Source organism: Macaca nemestrina, chromosome 13, assembly GCF_043159975.1.
Source record: "Macaca nemestrina isolate mMacNem1 chromosome 13, mMacNem.hap1, whole genome shotgun sequence".
Taxonomy (NCBI): Eukaryota; Metazoa; Chordata; class Mammalia; order Primates; family Cercopithecidae; genus Macaca; species Macaca nemestrina.
In genome coordinates this window covers 84,821,120-84,845,708 of record NC_092137.1, presented here as the reverse complement: position 1 = coordinate 84,845,708, position 24,589 = coordinate 84,821,120, and the positions used below count along the sequence as shown (strand labels likewise).

Below are 24,589 nucleotides of genomic sequence, written 5' to 3'. Positions count from 1 at the left end.
CTTTTGTCCTTTATCCTTCTTTCTTTTCCCTGGGATATGATTTTGATGTGGCAGCCATCTTGCTGGGCGTGAGAATAGAAGAAAAACACAAAGGATGGTATTTCATTTGTTTATTGCAGTGCAACAAATCATCAAAAACTTAGTGGTTTGAAGCAACAACCATTCATTTCCTCACAATTCTGCCTTCTGAATTGGGCTAAGCTGAGTGGTTCTTCTGCAAGTCTTGCCATAGGGTCATCTATGTGGCTGGTCCTGGATGGCTTCAATCATATGTATGGTGCCTCGTTTTCCATCTGGTTTCTCCTTCTCTAGGAGACTAGGACATCCTTACATGATTGTTTCAGGGCAGAAAAGTGAGGGCAGATGTTGCAAGACTTCTTGAGGATATGGCTCAGAAATCACAGAAAGAAACTCTGCCATATTCTCTTGGTCAAAACAAGTCACATGACCAACTCAGATTAATGGACCTGTGTTCCAGGATGGAAGCCATGGTAATGGGCATCTTTGCAACCAGTCTGTCATAGAGCACAAAATCAGAATGGAAAGAGCCTGGATCCCCATGGTTACTGTGAGTCATAAAGCCAGTGCTGGACTTATTTTTATATAAGAACTGTAAATCTTATATGTGTAGCTTCCAGAGAAGTTGTTTTTGTCACATGGAGCTGGCAGTAATGGTGCCGGCCTTGGAGGTTGAGAAGAGAAGGGACAGATAGAAGGTAAAATATTTAGGAGGCAGAATTCACAGAATCCAGACATCCCCTGATAGTATTTTGAGAATTTTCCATAGACACCCTGTGTTAGTCTGTTTTGCATTGCTGTAAAGGAATACTGGAAACTGAGTAATTTATAAAGAAAGGAGGTTTATTTTGGCTCGTGATTTTTCAGACCAATCAAGAAGTGTGATGCTGGCATCTGCTTCTGTTGAGGGCCTCAGGGAACTTTTACTCATGGCTGAAGGCAGAAGGGGAGCAGGCATGTCACATGGTGAGAGATAGAGTGAGAGAGAGAAAGAGATAGAGAGGTAGGGAGAAGGGAGGGAGGTGTCACACTCTTAAACAATCAGCTCTTGCATGAACTACCAGAGCCAGACTCATTCATTACTATGGGAATGGCACTAAGTCATCAAGATCTGCCTCCATGACCCAACACCTCCCACCATGTCCCACCTCCAACATTGGGGATCACATTTCAACATGAGACTCAAATATCCAAACCGTATCACATCCCCAAGTTTATTCCTGATTACCAGTTTCAAGCTGAACACATTTCTAACTGGTAAAAGTCATTTCTAACTATGATGTTTTGTACCCTGGTGCTTCCCATCAGTTGTTGAGATCCCATGGGTAATTAATTATTACCACAAAGATGCCAAAACTTATTAATGGTTCATAGCACTTAAAAAATAAGGTATATTCGCACTTTGGGAGACTGAGGTGGGTGGATCACCTGGGGTCAGGAGTTCGAGACCAGCCTGGCCAACATGATGAAACCCCATCTCTACTAAAAATACAAAAAATTAGCTGGGCGTGATGGTGGGCACCTGTAATCCCAGCTACTTGAGAGACTGAGGGAGGAGAATCGCTTTAACCCAGGAAGTGGAGGTTGCAGTGTGCCGAGATTGCACCATCGCACTCCAGCCTAGGCAACAACAGTGAAACGCTATCACAAAAAAAAAAAAAAGAAAAAAAAAAAAAAGAAAAAATAGGGTACATTCAAGGTGCCAGTCTTGAATTATCTACCATTTTTTTAATGAAGAAAAAAGCAGAAAAACTCTGTCCTAAGGAGCAAAGCCATAGCTTTTTCCTTGAGGCTGGTGCAGTTTTGTTAATATTCGTGTGACTATTTGAGTCCCTACTGGCTTTATTATATGCTCTATAATTCTCACCCCCAAACCAGACTTTCCCCTATTCATTTCTGAGAGCCTCCAGCAGGGCTTCCAAGTGCATGCAAATCACTCTCGATTATTATTTACTACTGTTGCTTCCAAAGGCAGGACCTATAGTCCCGCAGATCTGACAGACTCCAGGAGATACTGCTCTCAGCTGGAACTATTTTCCCCTTGATGTTGCCTAGCAGCCTGCAGACCCGGAGGGCCCCTGATGATGTTCTCTGCCTCCTACCACCATGCAGCATTTATTGTTCCTCTTCACGCCCACAGCACATGCTAAATACCCCTTTCCTTGTTCAGACTAAAAAGGAAAGTGATCCCTTCTGGAGATGCTTGCTTAGAATCCCCCAGCAAGGTGGACTAAATGCAAAAGTTTTACAGCAGAAAACTCTTGTGCTTCCTGCTGGAAATAACTATAAGACACACTCTCTCTTTCTCTCTGTCTCTGATGGGCTTCAGAAGCACGGCTCTGAGTCGAACCCTGTTCTTGACACTGTCTTCACTAGGGGAGCTGAAATATCTGCTCCACTGCTGAGATTTTAATCAACCTAGTGCAGGAAACCATTCAACACCTAGAAAGGCCCTTGTGCACTGAGAAAGGTGTTTCTTTTGTTTTATTCAGAAATTGTTCAATACTGGTGTTGTTTGGGCCCTAAATATTTTTAGTAAGTGATACAACTTTTTCTTTTAAGTATAATTTTTTTAAAGTTTTTAGAATAACTACTTCAGGTATGTGATTAAAAACAAAAAAATCCCAGCAGTATGAAATGATACAACAATGAAAAGCAAGTCTCTCTAATCCTGAACATCAGTTCCTCCATCTTATTCACTTGAACAAACTTCCAGAGTAGTTTGTGCACTCTCATAAATATATGGTCTAGTCCTTTCAATTAATGAACACAGCTCAGGCTGATCTGGAGGCCTGGGTTAGACCAGGGTTTGAGAGAGGCCGCCTCACCAAGTCCAGATTCCCACTCCACTCTGGTCCTCAGGCTGCGCTGTTTGACTCAGCCAGCCTCCTCATTCCTTAATGGAAACTTCATTAGTGTCTTTATTCCATCTGTTGTCTTTTGAGGTCATATCAATCATGTTTGCACATGTCCAAACCCCAACAGGGGACAGGGTTTAAGCATTTTTTACCAGGAGGTTTGTGAGCCCCTATGTGGGAAGAAATCACCTACTTCCAGCCTTCAGATCCATCCGAGAATAAGCTCCAAAGTGTCTCAATACATGTCTCAGATTCCTCACTTACATAAGCCCCAGCTGCTCCACCGGCTTCATTCCCCGTCACACCCCTCACACCACATCTCACCCCTCACACCACATTTCACCCCTCACACCACATCTCACCCTAGCAATACTCCTTGCAATTCTCCCAGCCCAGAGCTTTCACACATCTCTGCCTTTACCAAGTCTTTTCCTCTCCCTAGAATATTTTCTGGGGTCCTCTTTGGAAATTCCTATGTTTCGATCAAGACTGAACTTAATTGTCACCTTTTCTGTAACTGTTTTCAATGAGTAATTTTCCCTCTTGACCCCTGAGCTGAAATCATTGTGTCAACTTTGGTCAATACTGTCTCTAGCACTTCTGTTATTCAGCCTAGTACACCATGCTCATTTTTATTATTTTATTTTTAATTTTTTCTTATGTTTTTCTCTATGAGCAACTTGAGAATAAGAACTTGACGTTAAAATGTATGCCTGCCACATAGATGGCATTTCACAAATGTTTCTTAAATGAGCTCTTAAACATAATATATAATTTTTGTACTTAGGCAGCTCTGGTGCTGTGGAAAGGGTTTTGAATTTGGAATCATTTGAAAGAAGCTGAGTATTGTTGCCCTGCAGGCTGCAGCCCAAAGTCCTTTGCATGTAAGTTGGCGTCCCCTGTATCAGGAGACCTGGCTCTAAATCCTCAGCCGCTTAGTAGCTGCAACAGTAGGTAGTCACTTAATCTCACTGAGCTTTGGTTTTTCTGTCTGGAAAAAAGAGGGTTTGTACACCCTGCAGAGTTCTGAGAAATAATTGTGACTATGAGAAGCTGCCCAGGAGAGTGCTGGGCACCTACTGAGTGTTCAATACATGTTAATTGAGTGAATGAATAAAGGAGAAAAACTTACATAAAAACCAACAGGAACAACATTCTGACTTGCAAATATATTTATGTGCTTCTACATTTTATTTTTGTGCATGCACACCCACACACAAACACAAAGACTCTGTCTTCTCTTGTATATACAGGTCCGGTCCTAGTTTATTTACTTTTGGTTGGTCACACAACAGACCTCCAGGAAGTAGTCTTGCAGGTGACAGAGAAGTTGAGGCAGCTTTGGTTGCAGTTATGACATTATGCTCCAGCAGCGTTTCATTTAATTTCATGTCTGTATTTTTTTTTTTAAGCCCAAAGCTGTTACATACCTTTCTTATATGCGTTCAGCTGGTGTGTGCCACTTACCAGGATTTTGTCAGCCGTTTTGATAGCTGCTTTCCACATTAGCATTCTATGGGCCTAGGATTTCTAGTCTTCCTGGAAAGCCCTGATATCTTATCATGTGGACGCAGGAAGTTTTTTTTTTTTTTTTTTTTTTTCCAGTGCTTACTTTGCTTCCATTTTTAGGTATGATTGAATTCTGTAAAAGCCTCTCAGTGAAAGAATGTCTTTTGACAAGCACTTGAAATCCTCCATTTGTCAGATTTCACTTTTAGTTTGTGTTTGGTCACCTTATACCACAAAGGCACTCTGGGCTCTCAGTCTCTCTCTCATATGTGCATATACCCATATGTCCTCTCAGTGCCTAGTCCCAGTCCACATCACAGCAGCATCGACCTACTCCCAATCCATTCTCCATCTCTGAGCGTATTTCAGGAAGAGTGGACCTTCTCATATCCACTTCTGTAATGGTTAATTTTATGGGTCAACTTGACTGGGCTAAGGGATGCCCAGATGACTGGTAAATATTATTTCTGGGTATGTCTATGAGGGTACTTCCAGAAAAGATTAGCATTTGCATTGATGGACTGAGGAAAGAAGATCACTGACATGAGACGGCATCATCCCATCTGTTGAGGGCCTGAATAGAACAGGAAGACAAAGGAAGGGCAAATTTGCCCACTCTTTGTTTGAGTTGGGACATCTATCTTCTCCTGCCCTTGGACATCAGTGCTCCTGCTTCTCATGCCTTCAGACTCAGCTCAGGACTTACCCTGATGGCTTTTTTGGTTCTCCAGCTTGAAGATGGCAGATGATGGAACTTCTCAAACTCCATAATCACATGAGTCAATTTCTATAATGGATCTCTCTCTCTTTATCTCTATGTATATCTATAGCTATATATCTATCTATATCTATATCTATCTATATCTATATATCTATATCTATATCTATATCTATATCTATATCTATATCTATATGTGTCTTACTGGCTTTGTTTCTCTGGAGAAGCCTGGCAAATACAGCTCTTGAATTGATCCATATTTAGCCTGCTTCTCCACTATCAGTCCCAGGTCCATCTTAAGTCTGAGCTCTTGTCCACTGATAACCTGACTTTTGGGAGCTACAGTCCTCTGTCAATAAGACGCTACTATCCCGACACTGTTCCCAGTGACAGAGTGTATTTGCAGGGCAGTGTGTGGGGAAGGTCATGTCTCCACCCCATACATCACACGCTGCCCATCCTGTGCTTCTCCTTAACACCACCATTGTAACACCAAGAGTCTCGACTGAAATCTTGGGGCTACTGAGAAGAATTATAGCACAGATCAGAAATATCTTGAAACTCTTCCCCAAATCAACTGGTCACCACAAAAAGGAATCTCTCTTTGATCATATCTCACTTGAGGCCCCAGCCTGCTAGTGGGTTGGTGAGTTAAAGCTTTCTTCTGATAGTTCCATTTCTTTACCTTCTTCATTGTGGTACTCAGAGCCTCCACCCCCCCGTCATGTTGTTCAAACAAAAACTCAAATAGTACTCCTTTATTACTCAGAGTTGTTTGTCTTCCCTCTGTATTAGCCACTCAGTCCAGCACAAGGCAGCCTCCACTTTCACAAGCAAAATGCCCACCAAGATGTCTTATTAAACGAAAGAGCAAACTTTCCTGCTTCTTTGAATTTTATCAGAATACGAAAATGATTACAGCTAGTTCCTATATTTAAAGTCAGTAACATGTTTTCCCATATGGCACACAGATCCCTACTCTCTCAAATATTCACCCTCGGTTTTATGTTCCAAATGTTTTCCCTATTGGTCCTTTAAAAAAAGACCCTTAAAATGCACTAATCCATTGCCATTTCACGTATAAAAGATCTACTAATTCATAGCTATTGTAATAATTATGGTAATTATTAATGGCAAAGGGGAATTATTGAATTATTATTAATTATTGGCATATAATGCATCTGTTATAAATAGTTGTGATAACTCATAATGTATAATCATCATGCAAGAGATGCATCTCTTTAGAGTCCCATACTTAGAGTGGTGTTTAGCTGACGGAATATACTGGAGCAGTGAACCAGCTGGCACATGTTTTGATAGGTCCATGGTGACTATTCTGATTGATAGGTGCCCTCCTTAATTGCCCTTGTCCATGCACATGTCTGGCATCTCATAAACAATTGGAAATAAAACCAGTCAAGCTTGTAACTACTTGGAATCCATAAGTCTAAGGATTAATTTATTTTAATTACTGAATTGGCTTAACCAAACAGATACTTAAGTATCAGAATTATGTTTAAGACTTAACTAAATGTGGATAACTCCATTCCAAGGGTTGGGACTATGTGTTCAGGGAGCTGAGGACCTAGCTGGACAGACAGGACCACCCCATATAATGAATACTCTATGCTTCTCTATGCTATGCTTGTTTTCCCTGGCCTCACCTGTTTTTGGGACACCCTTGGCTGCCACTGATGATGACTGCAGTTTTTGACTCTGATAACTTGCACACTTTGATTCCCAGGACTCTTTACGTCTATCTTGGGTTTCTGGTGGCTCACTCACTTGTTCAGTGGTAGTGCTTCTCAGTGGCTCCTGTAGTTTCCTGTCCCTGTTCCTCTGATCTTGTCTGAAGGGCTCTGCTGGGTTTATAGGAGGCCTGGGGTTCAGCCTGACTTGTGGCTAGGTGGCAGCTGTGTGTTGTACAGCAAAAGGGAATGGCAGGAAGCATCCCAGGCACAGTGTCTAGTGAGGGGGAAAGTTTAGAGATAGGGTAGGAAGCAAAGCCTAGAGCTTGCTGACTAAAGAGATCAGGCAGAAAAAGAGCCTGGGGAGATCTTTGAGGCAATGATCTGCAGAAGGTGGGAGCCTTTCAAAGGGAGCTGATAGCTTTGGGTAAAAGGGAACTGTGTAAAGGCTAATGGTCTTTCCAAATTTTTTTTAATCACTGTGAGTATATTCTTTCAGCAGAGGACTCTGTTCACACCCCAGGACCCCACTGCTCCTTCACCTGGAGAGAAGCCCTACAGGGGATCACAGAGCTTTTAGCAACATGACTTGAGCTGATATCTAATGACAGATCTCAGGGATTGTACTTCTCTTAAAATACTTCAAATAAATTTTCAAGGGAGCTTGTCTATGGCCTGTATCACAACCCAGAACTACCCTCGTATCAGGGGCCGATTTTGGGTCCTGCACAGTTCAGTTCTTTCCTATTGCAGTGTCCTCTCTGCCTTTCTGGATGCTCTCTTTAGTGGGATCCTTTGTGTGAGTTAGGCAGCCATCACTTTCCTCTTTGTCCAAAAGCCATAATCTCAGCGTCCTAGAGCCAGACCTTCAATCTGAGTCCCCGCTGACCTGGTAGCACTCTTGCAAATAGTTTCCTAGTGTCCTTTCCTGGAGCTCCATGGAGGTATGCAGATGGGTTTTTATGCTGATATCCAGGAAGGTACACCAATGGAAAGGCAAGAGAGCAGGCAATGATCACCAGGTCTGAGACTCTGCTGTGTCTGTTAAAGCCAAGGGAACAGGGACACCACTCCCAGGTTTCTGCTTCTTTCTTCTGTTTTAGTACAGTGGCGATCTGCTAGCCCTGCCTCCCTTCCTCCTGCCCCAGCTCTGGCTTGTCAGCCTGATGAAGAGACCTCAGAACTAATTGTCCTCTCTCTTCTGTTCTTGGGTACTGTTCATACATGTTAATGCTCCTCTCAACAGGAGTGAAGTGAAAAGTTCTCAACATGTGGTCTTCATGCTGTACGTCTGGTCACTGCAATGCTAGCCCAACTTGACAGAAGCTGGACAGAGGGTCGCTGCACAGTGTGCAAACCTGTCAGTTGCTGACAGGGATAAGTAGTGCATTTCAGACATTCCAGGCAGGAGGACTAAAAGGAATTTTTCCTTGCATTTGAAAATCACAAGATCCAGGTTACCGTTGGTAGGAAGCACATATTTCCACATTTTCTGATAGGAAGCACATATTTCCACATTTTCACAATCATTGCAGTATCTGTGTGGAGGGAAAAATGAACCAGCTGAGATTCTCTCCTATACACCCACTCCCACGAGTGCTAATGGTCTGGTCCAGGAGTTTGAACTATAGGCTGAAGTGTCATAAGGATAATATAGGGATCAATGCATCAGTAGGAGGAAATGAATCATGGCCAATGGACTACTTGGAACAGGGTGAAGAGCCCTGGGCTTACTATCAAGAGAAGGCTCCAAGGTCACCTGTGACATAGCTTAGACCTGTTAATAAAATGAAGGGATTGATATAGATAATTTCTACATTCCCTTTCAGCTGAAGACACTTACAGAAATGCCATAGATTTAACATTTCTGGACTTTAACAATGGCACATAAAGAGATGTTTGTATACTTGTGAATAAGATGCCGAACTGTGGGTGTGGTTACCAGAGTTCAGTGGTTTAGTCATGGGTGAGATGTCCTAATAATCTGTAAGTTATATGTGATATCTACCAAGAAGTGGGTACTTCATGATATGCTAGAGTTCTTTATCCTCCCCTAAAACTTTCTTTATAATGTGGATGAAGATATCAAAGCATGTATACAGATTGTATGGTTGAAGAGTGAGAGAGATGGCAAGAAAGAATGAAGGTTAAAAACATCTCCACCTTCATTTTTATCCTAGTGTACACCAACTTGCGATGTGAAACTCTCCTTCTCAAAATCCTAAGATAAGAGGTGTAAATGAGTAGAGATCTGAGCTTGTCAGCAGCATGTGAGAAAGACAAGGCCACTATTTTTTTTTTTTAACTTTTTTGGGTCATGGACCCTCTTGAGCAACTGATGAAACACATATTCACATAGAAGTATACATACACACACACACACACACAAGCATACATATAACATTTTTTGCATACCACAATCAGATGGTTCATATATCTCTGAAGCCCACCCATGAACTCAATGTTAAGAACACTTGACTTAGGAGATTCAGTCATGAGCATGATGTAGTCACCCCAAATCTCATGGGATCATGGAGCGAATTAACGAAATACACTACAGTGTTTAGTGATAGTCCATATTTAACCTGTTCACATCAACTGACCCTGGGAATTTGTGCTCCATTTTCAGTGACTATTCAAAGACATCCAGATAAGCCAGATATTTGCAGATGAGAGTGGCCATGGAATCTTGTTGTTTGTAGAAAATCCGAGGAAACTAAGAAATCTATTCATGGAGAAGAAAGGAAAAAGGCCTGAACAATGCTTAGAATGATGAGCCTGAAGACTCGAAGGAAGTAGACTGGAATTTTCAGGATAATTTTCACAATAAGTGTTGAGATTCAGGATAAGCCTCAGTTAACCAGAAAGCTAAATTTGTGAGACACTTCTATTTCCCTGGTGTTCCACTTAGTTGAGGTTTTATTGTGCTGATGAGGTTGCATGAATTAAAGTGTATGGCAGGTGCAATTCTGCAGGTAAACCTGATAAGTAGGCAGATGTGGAGGCCGAATCAACCAAGCATGCAGGCACTGTAGGCTACCTTTAAGCTTTAAAGGACACTAAAAAGGTCCTTTACCTTAGTACCTTAGTACTTTAGTATCTCTCCCAGTGTTTCCAACCTGCAGTCAGGCTTTCCCGAATGTCTGACTGTCTCAGATGGTTCTGGTTCTGACCACAAGCCCAGATATACAGTGTAAGCACAACTTCCTTTTTTTTTTTTTTAAGGTATAACAACCTAGTTTCTACCTCAAGCTCCCATTCTGCCTAATTAGTCTAGTTATCTCCAGGTAAATTCTGTAATTTTCAGGTTTTCTATGTTATTTTGGGTAGAAACCCAATCAATTCAGGATGTCTTTTCATTCTCTTTCTCCAGATTCTGGGTCTTGATGCAGATGGAAAAGAGGGGGTTTATGAGGTATCTAGATTTTGAAAAGGTCATCTGGGCCTTGGGTATAATGGCTTTGGATGAGATATTTATTAGGTTTAATGGCTCTAGGTCACTGGTCTCTGTTTCTACCAACACCCACTAAAATATCTATGCTCACTCTCTGTCATATGGCCGTAGTTCCTCATATTTACATTTCTTTGTCTCTTAGGTTCCATAGGTTCTCTCTCAACCTATTTCTAAGCCTCCATGAAAAGCTGTTCATGTCTTGTGGGGGCTCTATCTTAAGTTCCCAAATACCAAAACACATGATGCTCTAAGCTATACTCAATTTCTGTCCTACTGTGCTGGTGCAGGGAGCAGTTTTTACTTTGGTAGGATGTAAGTCATTGGGACTCTTTGTTCTGAAATTTCTCAGTTGTATCTGGTACTTCTGTCCCCTCCTTCCCTTCCTCTGTCCACTAGCTCAGCATGGGACTGACAGATGCACAGAAAAGTTTATGCCTCTTTTCCTACTCTCCGACTTTCATTCTCCCCAGCAAATCTGCTCTTGATCATCGTGGACCTTGGCACTTTATATATTTTCATTTTTATTTGAAGAAGCTAACATTTCATGCTCTGTATTTTTTAGGTATTAAGTTTTCAACTAAAAGAATCCCAATAGGTTTGGAAATAAAAATTCATGACTCTCAAGCCTTTGCTACAATTTTTCAAAATTTATTTAGAAGCTCAAAAGCGTAGTGAGCCTCTGTTTCTTCACATTCTGGGCAACTCCTTCCAGGAGGTAACACCTGCCACTGACTCAGGGGATGTGTATGAAAAATCTGATTAGAAAGTGTGGAGGTGGGAGGTTGCAGCGACAGCTAAAATTATCCCATGATATGACTGGATACGTATTTTTTTTATTTAAGTCCATTTTCCTCTGATGGACACAAATATGGAAGGAACAAAATGGAGGATCCATCATCGGTTTGTATTAGCAACTTGAAATTTGTTAACTTCTTTTCTTTACACAGATTTCTGAGGCCAGGCTTGATAAGAAGAGTGGAGAGGCAGATTTGGGATAAGGGAAGTAGAGAGAACAGCTGGAGTTGAAGGAAAGAGCAGCCAGAGGGCATTTTGTGGGTAGCAAAAGGCTGGGATGGATGGTTAGGGCTTGGGAAAAGGAAAACAGGGAGCACATTGAGGGGCACCAAAGGCAAGCTTTCCACATTTTACAGTTATGCCAAAATCGAGGAAACATGAAATCAGCACATTCAGGCAGAGGATGCGCAGAGTCGGTATTCAGTGCCAGGTCAAAAATCGACTCCATGATTTGTAAAAGGATGTAGGACACACCCTGCTCAGATTTCCAGGTGATGCAAAGTGATGGAAGAAATTTCCAATGTGACAGAGGTGAGAGTGACCAAAGAAAAATGGATGTGAACGGGGATGCCCAAGTCCAGTGGGGAGGAAACCATTCAAGAATATAGGTGGGAAAAGTGACTTTGGCATGACCTGAACCCATTACGGGACAGAGAGTTCTAGGCTGGGGGATAAACAGCCTGGGGGATGGGTGAGGGTATATCATTCTAAAATTAGAGCTTTACATCTAGAGTGAGGCCAAATAGGATCATACTTTTATGACACAGGACTGAAGAATAGCTGGGGATTGTCATGCTCTTTTCAGTGTTCTCCATTCTGCCTCCCTGATCCATTGCTGCGTGGACACAGAGAGTGCTTCCCCGATTCTTACTTTGATCACGAGTAATCAGAAAGCGTGACGTTGCTTGGAAGGCAGGCAAATGCAGCATACAGGCTTTTTCCTTGAAAGCTCCTTGTATTCTGAATTTTTGACTCACTTTTTAGGATATCTTCACTAAAAACCATTCTATCACACGATGGCAGTAGAGATATAATCTAAATTTATAAGCTATGATGCATGGATGAATCCCAGTGGGGGGAAAAAGTCTAATTTATGTTTGTCCATATATTTTTCTTTGGTTGGTGTTTGTGTTCTAAGTTTCTGGAGGCATCAAACATAGAAAGGCCCTGTAATTCCAGATGGGATTAATGCAGACAATATTTCATTCAGGAAATGCAACCATAAATAAGAGAAGGTACTTTTAAAAGGCCTCTAAATTTTTTGAGATACCGCTCAAGTGCCTGTAAAACCAAAATCAACTTTCTACTTGCATTCTTAATTTTCTCTGCACCTCATTTCTTTCCCTGATAGAGACAATTTTTCAGGCTGGCTGGAATGGGAAAAGAGCCTATGAAAGACTCAAACTTTTCCTTTTTCACATTCTCTTCACCCTAACTCTGAGTTTCTTCTGTTTTCTTCAAAGAAAATTATTTATTTGTCCCTAACCAGTGATAAATGAAGCAACAGGGGAAGTGTGGAATCTATTAGGATGAGTTGAAAATTTTTGTTTGGAAAGATTTGTATATTTTGTCATTCTGTCTGGATATGCTTTTCTCAAGCCACAAAAGGGTTCCATAGAATAATGTTCCACAATAATGTCAGATTTTCTTCTGAGAAGGAACTCAAATGCCTCTCAGGATTCATTCATTCATCCAACACTAAATGGGTACCCATTATGTGCAACATACTAGGGAAATAATACTAGCCAATATTAAGTGACTGCTACTCACACGTTTTACAGTGCTCCAGGTTTTTGTTTGTTTGTTAGAGACAGGGTCTTGTTCTGTTGCCCAAGCCGGAGTGCAGTGGCACAATCTTAGCTCACTGTAACCTCCACCTCTTGGGCTCAAGTGATCCTCCCACCTCAGCCTCCCAAATACCTGGGACCACAGGCAGGTACCACCATGCCTGCCTAGTTTTTGTGATTTTTGTAGAGACAGGGTTTCACCATGTTACTCTGGCTGGTCTTGAACTCCTGAGCTCAAGTGATCCTCCCCACTCAGCCTCCCAAAGTGCTGAGATTACAAGTGTGAACCACTGCACCCCTGACTTACTTCAAGTTCTTTACACAAACTGTCTCATTTGATCCTCTCTGCCTTGCCACGAGGCAGTTACTAGCAACATCTCCGTTTTACAGATGAGGAAGCTGAGGCATAGGGAGGTGAAGTAACAAAACCACACCATCAGTAAAGGAAAGACCCGTCATTAGCAACCAGATAGTCTGGCTTCGAAGTCCATGCTATTAACTGCTGAGCTGCAGGTGACAAAAGTTCTGTCTCCAGGTAATTTACAAACCAGTAGGAAATGAAAGCCTACAATCTAAGGCAGACATGCTGAAACTAAGCGAGATGTCATATTGATGGCACACTGGACATAACTCATGGGAAAATATTAGCCAGAACATAGGTCAATTCATTAAAGGTTTATGGTTTATTCAGGGAAAAATAGGGATATAGGAAATTATTCCATCTGGAGAGTGAATGGACATTTCTTCGCTTCTTCATCCTGGGTATTGTAGGTGGGATGTTTGATAAAAGTGTGAGGAAATTGAGTCTCACTGGTTTCAATTGGTGAGAGTGGGAAATCTTGGCTTTTTTTTTTGTTTTATTTTGGATGGAAGGCAGTGGCTATTGGCTAGTGTTTTTGGAAGTATTTTGGCCTGAGCGCTTTTGTGGGGTTGTCTCTCTTTCATTCTATTTTCCTTCTTCAATTACTTTCCTCCTGAGACTCCCCGTTGAAGCTGGAAAAGCTCAGGGAAGAGAAGCAGGCAGACTGCATGGTGTGGAGCTGACTTCAAAGGTAAGAAGAAAACCTTTGGATTTCCTTCTAACTTGCCCATCTCAGCTCATTTGGGATAGGAAAAGAGACAAGGATTCAGGTTAGAAGCTCTATCCAGGAATAGAGATATGCATTTATCTGAAACATCTCTTGTGCTATAATTCTCAGGAACCAAGGTGAGGCAGATGGATTACATAAATCCAAAACGGATCTCTTCATATGAAAATGAAATATCTGCTTGAATAGCAAAGGTGTCACTAAGACACTAAAGGTGTCATATTCTTTGGTGCATCTAAAATTTTGTTAACTTTGTATTTTCCAATTAAGTTTTATGTTAAGAATAATTTGAGGTTGTTTAGCTCTTGTCCTAGAAAACATTTTTATTTTGGAATAATTTTAGTCCTCCCTATTTTTTTCTTTTCTACATTTTGAAATTTGCATGGGTGGGTTAGAAATTAGATAGCTAAAAACACTTGCTTTCTCTGTACTTCTAGACACAAAGGATGATTAGGCTGTCTTCTAGTCCACTTTTAAATATCTAAAGTTTGAGAAAAACATCTTCAGAAGACAGATAATAGAACTGAAGCCATTCTTAGGGATCATGACATTAAATGGTGCTAAGGATACTCAAAATGACAAAAACCCAAGGAATAAAAAATAATGCTTGACTTTCATTTTACTGTTCAACCATTTGAACTATTAAAAGTGAGAAAATTTACTACAGTACAACAGTTTATGTTTTCCCATTTCCAAAGAGATAAATAAACAGAGAAATGGGGCCATATTTCTCCAAAGATGAATAGCTTAAGACAACAGAGAGACTACTCACTAAAAGCCGTAATGAGTAGGGGCTAAAAATACAGCTGCTTTACGACGTCTGCAGTAGCTTTTCAGCTATCTGCATTTTATAGGGTGAAAGAGAAAGTGTCTTCACTTGCCCCAACATATCCTCTGTTCAGTGCACTTATTCTATCTCTCAACATCATTTGTTGGCATCCAAGGTATTTCCATTTATTTTTACAACAGCCAAAAAGCAGGTTAACTTAGAAGGCCAATCTGAGTGTGAGATGGGAGAGAAGGCAGGAGGTGATGTGATAGTTTTGACTGAAATGTCTATCTGTGTGTATCTCAAACCCTAGAAGTAAAACTTTTAGTCAATTTATCCTCATTTTAAAATCTCTCTGTGTTGCCAGGCATTCTTGTTAAGAATAAACAAGGCAGTATCGTGAAACAGGAAAAGCTCTGCACCCATGAGTAGGATTACTCTCAGGTTGCATTTAAATAGTCAATTGAAATTCTCTCCTATGGAAGGTGCATCTTGTATGTCTTATAGAGAGAAAACTGTCCATTTTTAGACAGCCCTTGCCCTACTTCAGAGCCAGTCCAAACTATATTTCCTTACTATCAAAGGAGGAGAGAAAGCTGAGAAAGTTGATCTGGAGTGAGAATGAGAAAAGAGAAAATGCAGTAACAGCTTTGCAGTTTTTTATCTCCTTGGTTTTTGTGAGAATCCCTACATCCCTGTAATAAATTACCCCAATTTATTTTATCTAGATTGAATTGGTTTCTGTAACTTGCAATCAAAGCATACTAACTAAAACACAGACTAAAGAAGACACCGATAATTTATTTGGCTTGTGGATTTATTTCCAATAATTTAAAATATAAATCTAAAAAATTCCTTGTACCCAACTTGATATGACTTTAGGACAGGAAAGTCAGGTATTGACTAAATGTGCCATAAGGATGTGCTTTGAAATTAACACAGAACAGATATGAATGTTGGCTTCTTGTTATTTCTAAGAAAGTAAGCATGTTACTTAACCCCTCTGAGCCTTAATTTCCTCAGCTTTAAAACTGAAATCATTCCTACCTCATATGATTGTTTATAAACTTATGAGCTACAATATATAAAGCAGCTAGCTAAAATATAGGCATTCCTTAATAGTTATAGGAACTTTCTACTGGGGCAAAGGCTATTAATATCCTTTTTTCTCTCGTCCTGCTCAGGATTGGTTAGGAACTGGACAAGACAGCATCTAGGCATGGAGAAGTTACAGCGTCTCCAAGCAGAGACTGAAGGAGTAGGAGACGCTGGTGGGCTAAGGACCTCAAAAAGGGGAGAAGATAGAATAGGGAAGGGCAAATACAAGCTTCCTCCACCTGACAGTTTTGGTAATGACTTGCCCAGACTGATAGATCCACAAAAGACTTATGGCAAAGTTGCAGTAATCATACTACAAGGGTGGTTTCCCTTCTCACCAATCTGAGGCCCTGATGCATTTGCATGCTATATACATTTATATGCAATGCTGCATTTATATTTGGTATCCATATTTCACTGAGCCTCTTAAGTAGGGTTTCTCGACTTTGGCGTGATTGACATTTTGGGGCCACAATTCTTTCTTTTGGGAGCTGTCCTGTGGATTGCAGGATGTTTAGTTGCATTTCTGTCCTTTATTCACCAGTTATAACAACAGAAAATGGTTCAGGACATTGCCAAATGGCCCCTGATTTTGGACAGGGAGAGGGACGCCACCAGATCACCTCTGGTTGAGAACCACTGCTCGAAAATAATATTTTTATTTTATTGTTTTTTATCAAAAAATTTAAAATTTTTTTCAAAATATTCAAAATAGTTTTCCTTACCCATTTTTATTTTTTAAATCTTTTTTCTAAAATTATTTTTTAAATTGACAAAAATTGTACATATTTATGGGGCACGTAGTGATACAGATAATGTATAGTGATCAGATCAGGGTAATTAGCATATTTGTCATCTCAAATAGTTTTCATTACTTTGTGCTGGGAACATTCAATATTCTCCTTCTAGCTACTGGAAAGAATATATTATTATTAATGACAGTCATCCTATAGTGGTATAGAATACTAGAACTTATTGATCCTGTCTAGCTGTAATTTTGTATCCTTAACAAATATCTCCCTATCCCTCCCCCTACCACCCTTCCCAGATTCTAGTATCCTCTGCTCTACCTTTTAATTCCATGAGATCAACTTTGTTTCCCTTCTACAGATCAGTGAGAACATGTGGTGTTTAACTTTTGTTCCTGGCTTATTTCACTAATATAATGTCCTCCAGTTCTATCCATATTGCCTTGAATAACAGAATTTCATTCTTTTTTTATGGCTGAATAATATGTCACTATATATCTGTACCACATTTTCTTTATCCATTCACCTGTAGTTGGACACCTAGATTGATTCCATATCTTGGCTATTGTGAACAGTGCTGCAGTAAACATGGGGATCCAGATTTCTCTTCCATATACTGATTTCCTTTCCTTTGGATAAATTCCCAGTAGTGGGATTGCTGGATTATATGGTAGTTCTCTTTATAGCGTTTTGAGGAACCTTCATACTGTTCTCTATGATGAGTATACTAGTATGCATTCCCACTAACAGTGTATAAGAGTTTATTTTTCTCTGCATCCTCACCAGGATTTGTTTTTTTAAATTTTTAATTTTTTTTTATTTTTTTATTTTTTGTGTGTGTCTTTTTCATAATAGCCATCCTACCTGGGGTGAAATGATACCTCACTGTAGTTTTAATGTGCATTTCCCTGATGATTCAAGATGTTGAGCATTTTTTTTCATATATTTGTTGGTCATTTGCACGTCTTCATTTGAGAAATGTTTGCTTAGATGATTTGCCCGTTTTTAAAATAATTTTTCTGTTGTTGGTGTTGAGATGTCAGAGTTCCTTGTATATTCTGGATATTAATCCCCTGTCAAATGAGTAGTTTGCAAATATTTTCTTCTGTTTCATAGGTTATCTTTTCACTCTGTTGACCGTTTCTTTTGCAGCGCAGAAGCTTTTTAGTTTGATATGATCTCATTTGTTTATTTTTGTCTTTGTTGCCAGTGTATTGAGGTCTTATTTTTACAGATTAGTAACTCTGTTTTAATCAGGGATTTGAATCACAGGAAAAACAATTAGAAGCAATGGGATGCTGTACTTCACTATTCCCATCCCCATCTCCCTGCCCTGCTTCTTATAACTTGGCCCTGATTGCCTGATATGATGTGAGATTTGGGATGCTTGGATCTGGAATGAGAATGCCTGAGTTCAGATCCCTTCACTGCCTCCTCCTAGTGAGAAAGTGGGATGACGTCAGATTTAGGGGAGCCTAATTCTCATCTCTCAGGATTCTGACTGATAACATAGGCATACTGATCACTAACAATATGGTGATTAAAGGCTTGGGCTACTCTCTGGGCGATTGCAAAATATCTCCTAAATGCCCAGTCATGTGCATGGGGGAATGCAATTTAGATGGGAGTTTACTCCCAACCTCATCAAGACTTGGGATCCAATGCTTGGGGGTATCCCGTCTAGGAGACCCTGAGGAACATTCCGCCAGCCAGCAGCAGGCATGTCTCACACTCCCAAACCTTTTCAGGGGGTGTAGAAAGCAGTGGGCCTTCTGCACTGGCTGGAAGCTTTGCTTATTGTGACTGGGACCAAGAAGCCTGGTAGAAGATGTGCACTCACTGTTGCCAGCAAGAACCAAAGATCCAGAGGCCACAAGACACAAACGTAGAAGGCCAAGCCCTGGCTCCCCGCAATAGAACTGTGGCCCAATCAGTGACAGCTCTCACCAATCAGGAAACAGTAGTAAAAGTGAGGGAACCCGCATTCCTGCTCTTTAACTTTCTGGCTTTCGGGAGAGGTAGGCGACTCTTCTTAGAAGAAATAGAAAGGCCCAAGAGGGGGAGATGGCAAGTGTCTCCCCCAAGAGACGCACCGTTCTCCCTTTTTATAACCCAGACATGTGCAAAAAGAAAAAAAAAAAAAGAGAGAAAGAAAAAGAGAGAGGGAGAGAATGTATGGGACAGATCTCAGTAATTCTTAGTGCTATTTTAAAGAAAGGCTTGGCATTGATTTAGTTGACTATCACCAGAGTTCAAATTCAAGAAGATCCTCTGCCACTTCTTGCAGTTTGTGGACTGTGGTAGAGGTTGAGCTGGTCTGGCATCAGCACAGCAGGACAAACTGGAGTTGGAAGACTACATGCTGAAGTCTCAAGTCTCAGAGAGAGCTGGATTGGCAGGCGAGCTCTGGAGCAGGGAGGTTATAAATTAAGCCTACTCCTTTAAACAGTTTTTTTTTTTTTTTTTTTTTTTTAAGTCTGTGTAAATTCTTCTTTGATCTTGAACAGGGTGCAGTGAACACCATCTGCTTTATTTGTTCTGTGTTTGGAATGATGTAGAATAATTCCTGCTGACCCTTGATAGATGCACAGCATGCCCCCCAGTAGGCACAGACGGCTCTGCTTGTGGGTGTCTCGTGCCTGCTTTTCATAATTACTTTTGTTTATCGTTAGGGACAGCAGCTCACATTGCCAGAATTTGTTTACCAAAAAATGCTCCTAATTTCTTGCTGAAACTGAAGGACAACCTTAGGTACTAAATGGCTAACCTTACTAGAGTAGTCCCTAAAATAGGAATAGACAGACTGATTGAAGGCCCAGGCACATTTCTCTAAGTCATGAATCATATTAGTTCATGTACTTTATCATATCTGTTTCATAACCTCTACTCTTTCTCCCATATTACAGACAAACAAATGTTACTTGTTCTGAATAGTTGTGATTTTTAATAACTGGCCTTTACTAATCTTACGGAGTAGAATACATACTGGTACCACCTAAGTTCAAATAATATTAGCTGGAAATAAACATTTTAGGAAGAAAATCAATTCTACCGTTAGATTTATTTGTCAGGAACCAAACGACAGCTCAGCAGTAAACTAAGAATTGAGGGAGAATACATTAAATACTGCATTTTGGGAAACACTGTTGCAAAATATGTGCATGCGTCTTTGTCAACTTAACTGAATCAATTGCTTAGCCCAAACAAGTTAGCTTAGAAATCATGTCCCCAAGATACGCTTCTATCTAATAGTATTTTAAAATGAGCAATATTAAGGATGCTTTAAAATGCCGTAAATCAATTTTCTTTACCTAAATCTAAAGCTCATCGAAATGCCTGTTATGAAGACCACCATATGTGAGGCAGGCAGTCTTGACCTTTTTTTGGGAAGGGAAGGAGTTAAATCTGGAGAAATGTCCTCAGTAATTGATTGCAGGATTGGATATCTGCAAAGTGTGATAGAACCCAGGGTCTGTGCCCTTCTTGTGGAAGTAGCAGTTCTAGTGTCCCTGTTACAATGAGAACCCTTTCTAGAAGACAGGCATCCTGGAACTCTATTTGGCCTATCTGGATAACCTTTCCTTTTGTTGACTTCTCCCTGCATAGTAGGAGAATTTTCTTTCTGTGATTTGGGATAGTCTGGGAGGACAGCTCACAAGTTTTCTGGATTGGGAATGAATAAGAGAAAATAAATGTAATGTTTCCTGGGTCTAAATTCTTCTCAAATCCTTTACCAACGGTGTGATTTCGGGGTGACAGTGTAATTAGATAATGCATTTAAAGTGCTATCACAGTGCCTGATGAATAGTAAACATTCAATAAACTAATGTTTTATAATGTTTAAATTATTATTAAAACACTATTTTTCTTTATTCATGATTCACTAAAAATATCCAGCAATTCAAAGTGTCTTCTCTGTGCCTGGTGCTGTGGAATGTGGGGGATGGTTTGGCATGTTTTCTGTGGCCTTCTGAGGTCTCCCTGGTCTGTCACCTCCTGCCCCACCGAGTGGGTTCATCCAAAGCAGACGAGAGACTTGTAAGTTGACACAATGTGATGAGAATGATGGTTTTATTTATTCTTTTCTCAGTACACTCTGACAGAGTCTGAGTTGGTGCCAAGGTCGATGTGCATGGGACTGAAAGGCCCTCTTAGTCCCCAAATACCTCCTCGCAACTTGTCTCAGTCTCTGAAATTTCTCCCATGAGTCCTTCTCTTTTGCAAGGGAAGTTTTGGAGAAGCAAAGGTAAGTTTTACTAGTTTATTCCTCCCTTTTAGAGGTGAGAAGATGGGTGGATTCCTGAGACCTACCATATTCCAGCTCTTAATACTGCTATCAAAGATAGGTTCCTGGACAGGAAAAGCCATTGACAGCTTTTAAAGTTTTAAAACTTTCTCATATTTTTCATGGGTGGTTTCAATAGGAATAAACATAACATGCAAGCAATTTCACAGTGCTTTGTGTTGAAATCCATGGATTTTAGATTTCTATCAGAATCCTGGCCTTGGGCTTTGGTGATTCCTATGTCCTTCTACACTTTAGCTGTAGAAACAGCAGGTGGAGTAAAACAGCCTGTTCAGAGCAGCCAGATTTTGTTTTGGTTGTCAGCTAAAACAGAAACCCCATCATTCTCGGCTCGGCAGCTTGTTAGTAGAAAAGCCACTGGGAAGCTCTAAGTTGGTAATTTAGAGCACAAATGTATTCCCTGATACAGCTGCAGAGCAGCAGGTGTCTGTGGACTTAAGCAAACACTAGCTTTGAAAAAGTGAAATAAGAAAATCAAAAACTTTTTTTTTTGCACATGTCAATATGGCTGAAAATATGTTTACTTCTTGTTCCTGTTGGTTTCCTTCTTATTAACTTGCTTAGACATAGATAAGTGAACATTTCACTCAATTCAATTCAATTTAACAAACATTTATTGAGTACCTACTGTGTACCAGACTCAGTGCTAGGTGTTGGGGATCATCATTTTCTGTTTTAGATTTTGGTGTGGAGACAGACATGCATACGGTTTCATAATAAAGGAACAAATAATTTCCCTCAGAGCACTGGACAATTCTGATCACGGAGTGGGAGAAGCCTTTTAGGAGAAAATGAATTAAAGGGATAAATATTGCTGAAATGGATTGGAGGGAGATAGTTCCAGGCAGAAGGAGTTGGAGGAGAATCTGAAGGATGTCAGATTGATTGAAGGTAGGAGGAAAAAAGAGGAATGTTCCTTTTGTGTCTCTGTCTGATGGATATGCTTATATTAAAAAATGCAAACATTCCTTTAGACCACCTCTACCAAACCATCTGCCCTGGGGGCCACAGAGCATAGAGCCACCAAACTACAAAAGTATGCATGAACATTTTCTTGTTATACAAAGCAGGGGGAGAATAGAAAAAGAATCATCAAAAAGAGATGAATACTAACTATAAAAACAAATATAGAGTAATAAAAATGTAAAAAAACCCTCAGATATAGGAAATTTCATAATTTTGTCTATATATCTATTATGGCCTCAAAGATCTAATGAGAAACTTTATCCATATGAGCAGTACAAATGTAAAATACCTGTGATTTACCTTAATCCGAAATTTAGGGCAAAGCCTAGAAAAGAAAACTACAAATGCCATAGGAGCTATTTTAAAAAGATTATTAAAATAACTTGACTAAATAAATAAAACTCAGAGACTGCAAACAGGAGAGGGGAGAGGGGAGAGGGGATGGCGAGAGGATGTTTAGTGGATAGAAAAATGCATTCGAAGGAATATGATCAACTGTTCAGCAGTATAGTAGGGTGACTACCGTTAACAATAACGTACAGTTCAAAATAGCTAGAAGACTTGGAATGTTTTCAACAAAAAGAAAAGATGAATGTTTGAGGTGATGGATATCCCAATTACCCTGATTTGGTCATTATATATTGTATACATGTATCAGAAAATCACATATACCACCCCCAATTGAGCAAAATATTAGAAAAATGAAAACAGAGTTTATGAATGAGAGCCCTCAATTTGTAAAGACATTGTGGGTTCCCAAATTATTATGGGTTTAATGTGATTCCAATTAAATTCCAACAAGATGTTTAGAAACTGTTCATGGTAAAAATTCATTTGTCAGGTACTTCAAAATAATAAGAGCCATCTATGAAAAACTCATAGCCAATATTATACTGAATGGGTAAAAGCTGGAGGCATTCCCCTTGAAAACCAGAACAAGACAAGGATGCCTTCTCTCACCACTTCTATTCAACATTGTACTGGAATTCCTAATCAGAGCAATCAGGCAAAAGGAAGAAATAAAAGGCATCCAGATAGGAAGAGAGGAAGTCAAACTATCCCTGTTTGCAGATGATATGATTATATACCTAGAAAACCCCATACTCTCTGCCCCAAATCTCCTTGATCTGATAAACAACTTCAGCAAAATTTAAGGATACAAAATCAATATAAATAATTAGTAGCATTTATATGCACCAACTACATCCCAGCTGACAGTCAAATAAATAAAGGAATCCCATTCAAAATAGCCCAGAAATCAACCTAGGAATATAGCTAACCAGGGAGGTGAAATATCTCTACAGTGAGAATTGTTGATATAAAACACTGCTCAAAGAAATCAGAGATGACCCACAAACAAATGGAACAATATTCATGCTGATGTATAGGAAGAATCAGTATTATTAAAATGGCCATACTGCCCAAAGCAATTTACAGATTCATTGCTATTCCTATCAAACTACCAATGACATTATTCACAGTACTAGAAAAAACTGTTTTAAAATTCATATGGAACCAAAAAAGAGGCTGAATAGCCAAGGTTATGCAAAGCAAACTAAACAAGGCTGGAGGCATCACACTACCTGACTTCAGACTATATGACAGGGCTACAGTAACCAAAACAGCATGGTACTAGTACAAAAACAGACAGACCAGTGGAACAGAATAGAGAGCCCAGAAACAATAACACAGATATACAACCATCTGATCTTCAACAAAGTTGACAAAAACAAGTAATAGGGAAAGGAGTCCTTATTCTGTAAGTTGTGCTGGGATAACTGACTAGCTATATGGAGAAGATTGAAACTAACCCCTTCCTTACACCATATACAAAAACCAATTCAAGATGGAATAAAAAGTTAAATGGAAAATAAAAAACTATAGAAACCTTGTAAGATAACCTAGGAAATACGACTCTGGACGCAGGACTTGGCAAAGACTTCATGATGATGATGCCAAAGCAATTGCAAGGAAAGCAAAAATTGACAAATGGGACCTAATTAAACTAAAGAGCTTCTGCACAGCGGAAGAAGCCATCAATAGGGTAAACAGACAATCTACAGAATGGAAGAAAATATTTGTGAACTACACATCTGACAAAGGTCTAATGTCCACAATCTATAAAGAACTTAAATTAACAAGAGAAAAACATCCTCATTAAAAAGTGGGCAAAGGACAAGAGTAGACACTTTTCAACCGAAGACCTACATAAGGGCAACAAGCATATGCAAAATGCTCAACATCACTAACTATTAGTGAAATGCAAATCAAAACTACAATGAGATATTATCTCATACCAGTCAGAATGGCTTTCATTAAAAAGTCAGAAATAACAGATGCCGTTGAGGTCATGGAGAAAAGGGAAAGCTTATACACTGTTGGTGGGAATATAAATTAGTTTAGCGATCATGGAAAGTCATGTGGCAATTTCTCAAATAATTTAAAACAGAATCGTCATTCAACCCAATAATCCCATTATTGGGTATGTATCCAAAAGAATATAAATCATTCTACCATAAAGACAATGCATGCCTATGTTCATTGCAGTACTGTTCACAATGGTAAAGACATGGAATCAACCTGAATGGCCATCAATGGATAAAGAAAATGTGGAACATATACACCATGGCATACTACACAGCCATAAAAAGAATGAGATCATGTCCTTTGCAACAATGTAGATGGAGCTAGAGGCCATTATCATAAGGGAATTGATACAGGAACAGAAAACCAGCTATCAGGTGTTCTCACTCATAAGTGGGAGCTAAACAATGAGAACACATGGA

The 24,589-nt window shown here is 39.9% G+C and overlaps 1 long non-coding RNA gene across 2 annotated transcripts in view; it reads left to right on the top strand.

The window, feature by feature from the left end:
• The first annotated feature begins 352 nt into the window (after positions 1-352).
• Positions 353-24,589, top strand: part of LOC105465355 (uncharacterized) — a 72,600-nt gene continuing 48,363 nt past the window's right edge. Inside the window, exons 1-3 of one of the 2 annotated variants that reach the window (XR_011611952.1) lie at positions 353-716; positions 13,218-13,362; positions 13,807-13,879. This is a non-coding gene — a long non-coding RNA (uncharacterized lncRNA). The remainder of the gene's footprint in view (positions 717-13,217; positions 13,363-13,806; positions 13,880-24,589) is intronic. The other variant, XR_977504.3, reaches the window with a different exon arrangement.